Raw genomic sequence first — 9,960 nt, forward strand, 5'->3', positions numbered from 1 at the left:
AATACATATTTAGGATATACGTGGTTCATTTGCTTCCATTGATTCCCTTTGTTTCCCTTTTGTTGCCTCATTTTTTTTTCCTTTTCTCAGTTGCATATATAAATCTAAAAGCCACTAGACCTACTGAAAAAATTTTAGTACTTAATAACCTCTTAAAAATATTTTTGTTGCATGTCCTGTCTAAATTTCTTAAGATTTGTTTTCTTTTATTTAAGAGGAGAATATGTGACGAAGGACCAGAGATCCTTTGTGTTTTGTTCATTGGAATCCTTTCCATAGAAAAGAGGTTTTTGGTAGCACTTTGAGAAAATGTATAAGGTATTTTTGGCAGAAAATATACATTTGATAAGCTAGAGGGGTCATTTTTGCAGTAAGCTTGCTCTTTAGAGACTTCCTTTTCCTCTTTTTCCTTTTCCTTTTTTTCCTTTTCCTTTTTTTCCTTCCAAAGAAGAGTACCAAATAATGTTCTGGAATTAATAGTGAAGGAAGAAAAACAATAATATACTTTCTAATATAATTTAGTATGGTTAATTCAGGAACTGCATGAGTTGTAGCATGTGCTCGTTTTTCCTCAAGTTTTGCTAGTTTCTACTCAAAAACAGTTCGGATTTAGGTAGAGAAAAATCCATTCTACATTTTTTCTGAGCCTGCTGATGTGTGCAAGCTTATGTGACATTTTTCATTGAATGAGGATTCTGGGTGGCTTAGTCTTGACAAAACCAATAGTTTTCTGGTTTTGTGGTGCAGGTCCCTGTCTGTAAATGTGACAATAATGCTGCTTTTTTGCTGGCTTTGAGCTGAACTACAGTGCAGGTAATTGTGCAGTGACGCACAGAATTGGACTTGGGTCTGCTCTAGGGTCCTCTAATATCTGTCATACAAATAAGGTTATTATTATAACATTATTAATAGTTATGGATCATTATTAACCTTCTTTCAAAACAGGATTTTTAAAGACAATTAAATGTAGTTTTAAACAATAACGTGACAGTTTGGGAGGTTGTGTGGATTTTGTGCAAACAGGGAAGCCAGGATTTGTTTGCAAATAGAAGGTTAAAAAGAAATCCTCAAATTAAATCCTGAAATGTAAGAAAGAAATACTGAAGTATCTAAATAAAATTAAGTTTTTGGCAAACAATGCCCAAAAAGTAGTGTAAACAAGGTGTTAAAACAGGGAAGCAGACTCTTTCCAAACCAGCACTTGAAAAGATCATTGTTCTCTTTGTTTCCATGTGTGACACTCGAGATAACCTTGCTGGAATTAGGCAGACACTGGATTCAGCTAGCAGCAGATGCAAACCTACAGCAAAAAAAGTGTTCCAAGGGGAGAAGGAAACTTTGGAGGCCTTGGTTATTTATCTGAGGAAATGGGGATGGAAGGAGCAGCTGACTCCTGAGCAGCTGATTTAGTGCAAGAGAAGCCTCCACACCAAGCTGTACTGGAGCAGAGGGGCTGCACCAGGAGAAATTCTGAGTGAGGAAGGTGCAGAGAGCTCAGCAAATGCTGCCTTTGTGTGAGCTTCTCACAGCACAGGAGACGTGTGAGGTGAACATGAATAAGGAATTTTCTGTGGTGAGGGTGCATTTCAAGTCCTCATGGCCTGTTGAGAAGGATGAAAGTTTGACAAGAAAGTCTCACAGATATGTATGTTTAGCAGAAAGATTTGTGAATGTAGAATATGAAGAAGGAATAGAGATGGAAGCAAGTTTTGATATAGAAGAAAAGAATTGCTGAGCTAGTGTTACTGGATAACCAAGGAGGCAGAGGATGTGTTAGTTAGAAGGGGTTTTTATGGCTTAGAACAAAGGATAAACTCATCCCAAACAAGAAGATGTATTTACCAAGCAGAAAGATAGCACAGGCAAACAAGGCAGCAAAGTGGCAAGTAGAAAAAAGGTCTCAGAATTTCCCACTGCAAGAAAACTGAAAAACAACTTCTAGCTTAAACTGTAATGTACTAGTAGTGTACAATTTAGTGATTGGAGAATAGTAACATGAATATGGTAATTGTAGTAGTTATGATAGGCTAGAGATAAAAGTTAAGGTAGAGATTAGTTCTGCTGTATGAAGATGCTCAGCAAAGAAAAGTCTATAATGCATTGTAACCTAAAGAAAAGTCTATAATGCATTGTAACCTAAAGAAAAGTATAGAATGCACTGCAACCTAAAGAAAAGTATAGAATGCACTGCAACCTAAAGAAAAGTATAGAATGCACTGTAACCTAAAGAAAAGTCTATAATGCATTGTAACCTAAAGAAAAGTATAGAATGCACTGTAACCTAAAGAAAAGTATAGAATGCACTGTAACCTAAAGAAAAGTCTATAATGCATTGTAACCTAAAGAAAAGTATAGAATGCACTGCAACCTAAAGAAAAGTCTATAATGCATTGTAACCAAAACCAAAGGGTCTCCAGGCCTGCCTGCAGCTGGAGCTGACAGCTGTAGGCACAGCTCTGTCACCCATGACCCTGGGCTGCTGTAACCTCTTGGATGGAATAAATTGGAGAGCTGCCTGGAGTGCAGCATCTCTCATTCAGGCTCTTACAGTGGTCTGAGAAAAATTATTTCTTTTCTCTTTCTTTTGGAGATACCAAGCATGCACCCTGAAGCTCGGGTGTATTTGAGTTGAACACAAATATTATTTTCTTTTCTTTGGATTAAATTGAGTTTTGATGGAGTTTATTATTTTATAAAGCACTAGTGTTGCATTTGTTTGTGACTTTGATAAAAGAGGTCTTGCTATGAGTGATTTGATAGACGTGGAAAGAATATGCCATTGAGTCAATCTATTTTCTAAATATAAATTTCAGTTTCCTTAGTGAAGCTTTTTGGCTTTGTTTGATCATTGCTGCAGAACGTAGGTCTGGTGTCTACTCATTAAATGGAATTTCTGAGGTTGGCTGATGGACACTGAAGTGCTATTGGAAGGTAAACAGAGCCAAGAGGAATGTTCTAGAGTTGAGTGCAGTGGGTGCAGATCTATAAATCCTAAGGAATAATAGGTGATTGTCTCTGAGAGGATTTTGTAAGCAGCAATAAAGCTCGATGGCAGACTTTTCTCTGTTTCTCAGAACTGGTTTAGCCCATTTTGGAATAAGCTACAGGTAGGATTTACCAGGGATATTTCTGCTGGAATATTTTTCAGTTAGAGATAGAGAAAGAAGTCTCCGCATTCCTTGGAGTTTTTCATGCTATGCTTAGTTATACTAATGGTTAAAAATGTCAATTATGGATTTGTCTAGGCCCATGTTGCTCTGAAAAGAGATTGGAAAGCTGTCTTATATTACATTACTAATTCCTGTGTCACTTAACACATCAGATCAAATCACCTCTTAGCCTTTTCATTGCTAAGATAAATAGATTTAAATTCTGGAACCTGTCTCTAAAGATATCTTTACCGATCTTATAATTGCCATTGTGACTCTTTTCCAAGCCTCCTCCTATTTCTCAGCAGCCTTCTTTTATTGAAATAATAAGGCAGAAGATGATCTTTTTTATTGTATTCCTACAGCTATCATCAAATGTTAGCTTCCCCCCTTATTCAGAGTTCTTTGGCACCTTTGGCTTTTATTTGTGGGCTTAATCACAACTGTATATCATAGTAAATTATATTAATGAATGATTATCTAAAACTTTTTCTGCTGCTCCATCCTGTAGTTGATTTAAATTTGCTGTATTTGAACTTTTCCTTCCCCTTGAACCTGATTAAGCCCCAAGACTGCTCTTCACTGATCCTCTTTGTTACCTGTTTCCCAAAGCTTTGATTCACCTTGGGGTTTTATTATCCTGATTTTGTTCTTTTTTCCTCCCCACAAGTCACCAATACAATCACTCAAGAGCACATAGACAAGAACAGAGGTTTACAGGTGTGTACCCATTTAGCAGCAATTATGCTTGAAGATTTGAGACCTCTCCACTTAGACAAAATGTTTAAAAGAAATGCTGTTGTCTTTTATTGTAGTAAACAACAATGATGAAATTATTGGAGAACAGTGTCTAAGGAATATTAGTCAAGAGCCATTTCCATAAACTCCTACTAATAGGGAGTACTTAGACTATTATTTAATTGTTCTCCTTTTTATCTCTGATCAGTACCATGCTTACAGACAGACATATTATTCAATCCTTCTTGTTTAGCCTTTAAATCTTCACATTTATCTTTTCCCTGACTTCTAACTCTTTTAATTCTTTGTTGTCCCATCTAGAGTGTGATGCAACACATGTACAGCCAAGATAACTTTTTTTTACTGGTATGCTCTGGAAATGTTAGTACAGGAAGAGTAATAATTCCAAGTGGTGTATATTTTTTAACAATATACACATTTTTACTACCTTTCTAAAATTTCTGAAATTAACGTTAAGTCAAAGAATTACTGAGCTTTCAGCAGTTCCTTTTACTTTTTGTAATTAGGGTTTGTCTGAGAGCAGTACAATACTGATTTAATCCATCCCTTCCTTTCTGCCATGCCTTTCCTCCCTCCAGCTCAGTAACTTTCACTTGGAAAGTTTTGCACTTTCCTTCAGAGGGTTTGCACAGTTTATCCTAAAACAGACAGACCAATACACCTGAATTCAGAGTACTTATCTCCAGCTTTCTGGATACTCCTAAAACAGAAACATTTCCATGGATACAACAACATTTCTCCCCCCTCTGCCCCTTTTTTTGTGGTTATTTTTTTTAAGCATTTGCTGCATAATCTTGGAATGAAGCATACAGTGGAAGCATATACCACAAGACTCTTACAATTACTGCACTTTCACACAATTTTTTGCCATAAGACTAATTCAGCAGTTGATTGCTTTGATGATTTTTTAAGAGTACAGAAATTTAGGGACTGTATTATTACCCAAAAAAGTAACAGAAGTAATGGTTGCTTCTAAACGGTGTGCTATGACAGCAGAGTATTGTGTACTGTTTGTTTTCAATGGGGTATTCCAAATCCTGCTGGATCATAAAATGGGAGGGGGAGGAATGTGGTAGTGTCACTTCCCCTACCTATCATTATATACCTCCTTTTTATATATGTATATATTTATATATATGCTCTATTTTGTATATATATCTATTATATTATCTCTTGGCACACTGGTTTTAGCCCTGCTGTTATTTCAAGCTCTCTTTCTGGATCTCACAAGTCTCCTTCTGACAAACTCACGTGTCTCATCTCCATTTTATTATAAGCTATAAAAATCCACAGGATTCTCAAAACCAGCAGCATCTAATAGAGGTGCTACAAAATTCTCTTCCATCAGTTGCCATAAACAAAAATGAAATCTCGGAGAAGTTTTAATTGTGCCAAGGACTGCAGTCCTCCCTCTGTCCCTTACCAGGAGTTGATGACTTGCCACTCATTCATACCTCCAGCCTTCACAAAGAGCTGCAGCTGTACAGCCCAAATTTAACTTGTTGCCAAATCTGCCCATATGTGTAAAACTGGGAGGGAGTGGCCATTTTCACCTGTTGTGCTTCTCTGCTCTCACTGCTCCCTCACTTCAGGTACCAGCTGATTTCTGCAGGGATGGTGGAGGGAAATACCTCATCACTCACACCTTACATTGTTAGAAATGATCCAATTACTTGGTGATTTAAAAAAACAAAAGCAATATGTAATCTGAAGATTATTCTGCAACTGCTAACAGATCAGTATAAGCAATTTTATTTAGTGCTAAATAAGTTAAATCCAATGCTTCTTGAATTGAGGATTTACCTACTTTGGACATCCTAACACACACCTAGCTCAAATTGAATATTTTGTAGTAATATATTGCTTCCCCTCAAACTCTTTAGATAAATGGAAACAATTATTTTGTTCTTTACTGCAAAAGCAAATTAAATCCTAATTAACATTCTGCTTCTGTTTTATCTGTCAGGCTGTTTTATCTGTCAGGCTGTTGATCATAGAATATCTAAGGTTCCTTTGATTTTCAACCTGTTGACAAGTGAGAAGCATGGCTTTTCATTTTGCTTACTCATTTGCTCTTAAAAAAGAGTTGTGGGGATTAATTATATTACAAGCAGATAAGCCTTTCCAAGGGGGCTTCAATATAATAAAGAAACAGTTATTTTATAGCACGTGCACCTGGATGTGTATGCCATATTTCCTCCTTGGCTTCCTATAACACACCTAGAATAGTTCCAAAAATGTATTCTTGCTTGGTATGTTTGCACCTTTCATCTTTGTTGTTGCTTTAAAGTCTTCCTGCATAGTCCAGCCAGCAGAACCTTAATATGTATTTCTTCTTCCGGTTTTATTTCCAGGTGCTAGATAAATGGTAAATTTAATTCAAGAATCTGTAGATCTGTCTCATTATACCTCTGGAGACTTAGCAAGTTGCTCCTGGCTTGTATGTGAATGCCACAGATCTATTGCCTTGTTTCTTAAATATACAGCAGACAGGGAGGAATTAACTTTATGTCCATAAGACAGACAGAGGTGTAGGTATGTTGAAAAAGGCATGAAGACGTTGTTGTGGCTTTACATATCTCTGAAATTCTATGATAGGGTGTGTCCTTAGCACTGTTATGATTATATAAAAAAAAAAATTATGGCTATAGAAATAATTTTTTTTTAGTCTGAGTACTGTGTAATAGATTCTTCTTAATCAGAGAATATTTTAGAGAGTACTTTGGTGGAGATGTGTGTTGGTCTGGGAACCTGAAATTACTTGTAAGCCTCAGAGATTTAATTGCAGATACCTGAAGTACCAAATATTGACAAATACTCAGGGAAAAGTCTGTAATACAAGTAAGATTTCTGGCTGTGGTTTTACAAGTCATTAATTGTGACTGCCAAACAAGGTCTGTGTAAATTGTAAATTTACACAGTAAATACAGGCTGGAATCCCCTTCAGATGCTTGTCATGAAAATGTGCCTCTCACAGTCATGGATAATAATGTGGATATGGATAATAATCTCATGTCATGGTTTCTTGTCAAATTAATGAATGAAAGACTTATTTCTTTCACTGCTCTCTCAAAGTTGCAGTCTGAGATTGAAAATCTATGTGCTTGTTTCAAAATGCTGTGCATGTGGGGGGCTGCAAGTCCTGATGTCTTTATACTCCATAAGTTCTGCTTTATTACAGTTTTTCTTTTTTTTCTTTTTTTTTTTAATTTCTGAAAACTACTTGCATTTTTAAAAATCCCTGAATGTTAGATAATGGGAAGAACAATAGATCCTGAAAGAAAAATGATCCCCCAGATATTTTAAGTTGCAAAGTAAATAGGGTGTGGGTTTTTTTTAATTTTGCTTCTCTCACCTGCATCTGGTTAAAGAGCAAGACTGCTGTTCCATCATTTCCCACAGAATAGTGACTAAGAGGTGTGGAATGAAAGAGTGCTCTCAAGTTATGTCTATGGGATAGTTGTGTGTCACCATCATCTTTTCTGAAAAATCCCTTTGCCAGGATTTCTTCTCCTGGGAAGCTGAGAAGCCTCAGAGAAAATGAAAACAATAATTATCTGATTTGCTTCTCCTGTGTTTTGCTGCCTTGGAATGTGGTTTGGACATTGTTTACCAACTGGTCATTGTTTGATTGGTTTCATGTGAATTGTTTTAATGTAATGACCAATCACTGCCCAGCTGTGGCAGGACTCTGGAGAGAGTCACATTATTACCTTTTCATTATTACCTTCTTAGCCTTTTGTCAGTTTCCTTTCTCAATTCTTTAGTATAGTTTAGTATAGCATTCTTTAATATAATATCATAAAATAATAAATTAACCTTCTAAGAACATGGAGTCAGGTTCATAATTTCCTCCCCAAGATGGGGGACCCCAAAAATACCACAGTTGTGAGTGTGTATCTGAATTTATAAAAATGGTGCTGGTTAAGAAACGGTTGGGGTTGTGTGTACACACATACACACCTGCAGTGCTACCTGAACATGGCAAAAAAGAAGGAATGGGGCTAGGGAAAAGCAAACTTCAAATTGCAAGTACCAGGAGACTTCATATGAAATCCCAGCTAATTTCTAGGAAAGTTATGTAATCTACTCCAGACTAACTAAATGAAAGTCAGTTATTTTTCTCTGTGTGTTGACATAGCATGATTTCAGAGAGATTTAATGACTTGGAATGTGTGTTTGTGGTTTCCTAGTAGGTAGCCTTTTCCTAGCACCTGGATAGCCTAGAGATGGAGAGAGAACCTTCAGCCTATGAAATGACCCAATTAAACACAAAATCTCTTCTAGCAGTACCTGGGGCTTTTTTACATTCCCAAAAAATGCATGTTCAACAAACAACAGATGTAGATTATATCATCCAACAGAAAGCTTATTGAGACTGAGTGTTCTTATGACAGCTTTTTTGTTCCCTGGTCTGTTATGCATCTCCTTTTTTTTTAGATTATTGTTGTTACCTAGAATTTTGTACCTTTTTGAAATACAATAGTATAAATACATTTATGGCAACCTTAAATTTTCTCTCTATTTTTTCCCGAAAATTCACCCTTTTCATCTCGTGATAATGAAAACACTTCAGATTCTCAAGAATTTATAGAATGTGTAGGTGCTTTTCATTTGGGGAGCTATCATAAATTTCATGGCCATAAAGTATGCATGATAGAATCAAATATATTTTGATGATTATATATATATATATATATATATATATATATATATATATATAATCAAATATAAATATGATATATCATCATATATATCATCAAATATATATATATATACATCATCAAATAAATTTTGATGGTAAAATTGGCTTAGATGTTTTAATTGTATAGAATGGAAGTCCTGCTTCAGGTATGTAAATAGAGAGAATTTTTTGACAACACTAAAGAGTTTCATAGCTTTTTATTTCCATTGAAACTGTGTCTGATATTGTATTTTTCATTTGACTTGACTTAAATTACACTGGGTTTCTTTCCCTTTTCTTCCTAGTGTTCATTATGATCATGTGTAAGAGTTCAGCAGCTTGTTATGCAATTAATACTATAAATAGACATCAGCTATCATACTATAAAATAAACATCAGCAAATAAGTGCAAATGCTCTTTATGCTGAAAGGGTTACTGGTGAGTTAACTGTGGCAGCTGTCCAGAGGCAGCAATACAGAAAACACCAGCTCTCTTATTTCTCTTCCATTTCCATAAAACCTCTCTTTGAAACTAGAGGACGTGCTACTCAACCACTTCTTGAACAAAACAAGAGCAAGAAAGGGCTGGGGACACAAAAAAAAAGAGATGCCGATACAGTTAGAAATACAGAATTTATGAAGAAATGTGTTCTGGGATGGGAATTCCTGAGAATTTCTGAGCGGCTTGGATGTAAAGTTGTATAAGACCAATATGGGATAAAAAGGGGAAACTGATGGTTGTATTATAATAGAGAGATCCAAGTAGTTGTAGGTGAGAGCAGAGGAAACAGAGTAGGTGAGGCAGTGAAATGCTACCTACTGACCTCTGGAGCTGCCAGGTAACTACCAAATAAGACTGAGCAATCTTGGGATTTTTTCTAATTATGAACCTAAAAAAACCCAATTCAGTAGGAGACTGATTTCTCTCTGAGCTCTCCATTTAACTGTGAAGTTAGTGATACTGCAAATCTTGTACTGAAACACCTTCTTGTTAAAAGCCAAGTTATTGAGAGGTTTACTTAAGAAAATATGAGATAGAGAAAAAGGGAAAAAAAGGTACTTGCCTACAGGCAAAGAATACATGGCTTAAGGAATTGTATTTTTGTTAAACTGCACAAAGAAAGGAAGGAAGGAATGTCTCATGGAGGTTAGGAATTGCTTAAGTTACTAAGTACTAACTAAAGCTAGTAATTGAATCGTGGAGGTTCGGAATTGGTAAAGTTACTAATTGCTAACTAAAGTTAGTAATTGAATTGTGGAGGTTAGGAATTGCTCAAGGTATTAAGTACTAACTAAAGCTAGTAATTGAATCATGGAGGTTAGGAATTGCTAAAGAAGTTGGAGCAAGTTTCTAATCCTGAAGTGTTT

Source organism: Molothrus ater, chromosome 6, assembly GCF_012460135.2.
Source record: "Molothrus ater isolate BHLD 08-10-18 breed brown headed cowbird chromosome 6, BPBGC_Mater_1.1, whole genome shotgun sequence".
Classification (NCBI taxonomy): Eukaryota; Metazoa; Chordata; class Aves; order Passeriformes; family Icteridae; genus Molothrus; species Molothrus ater.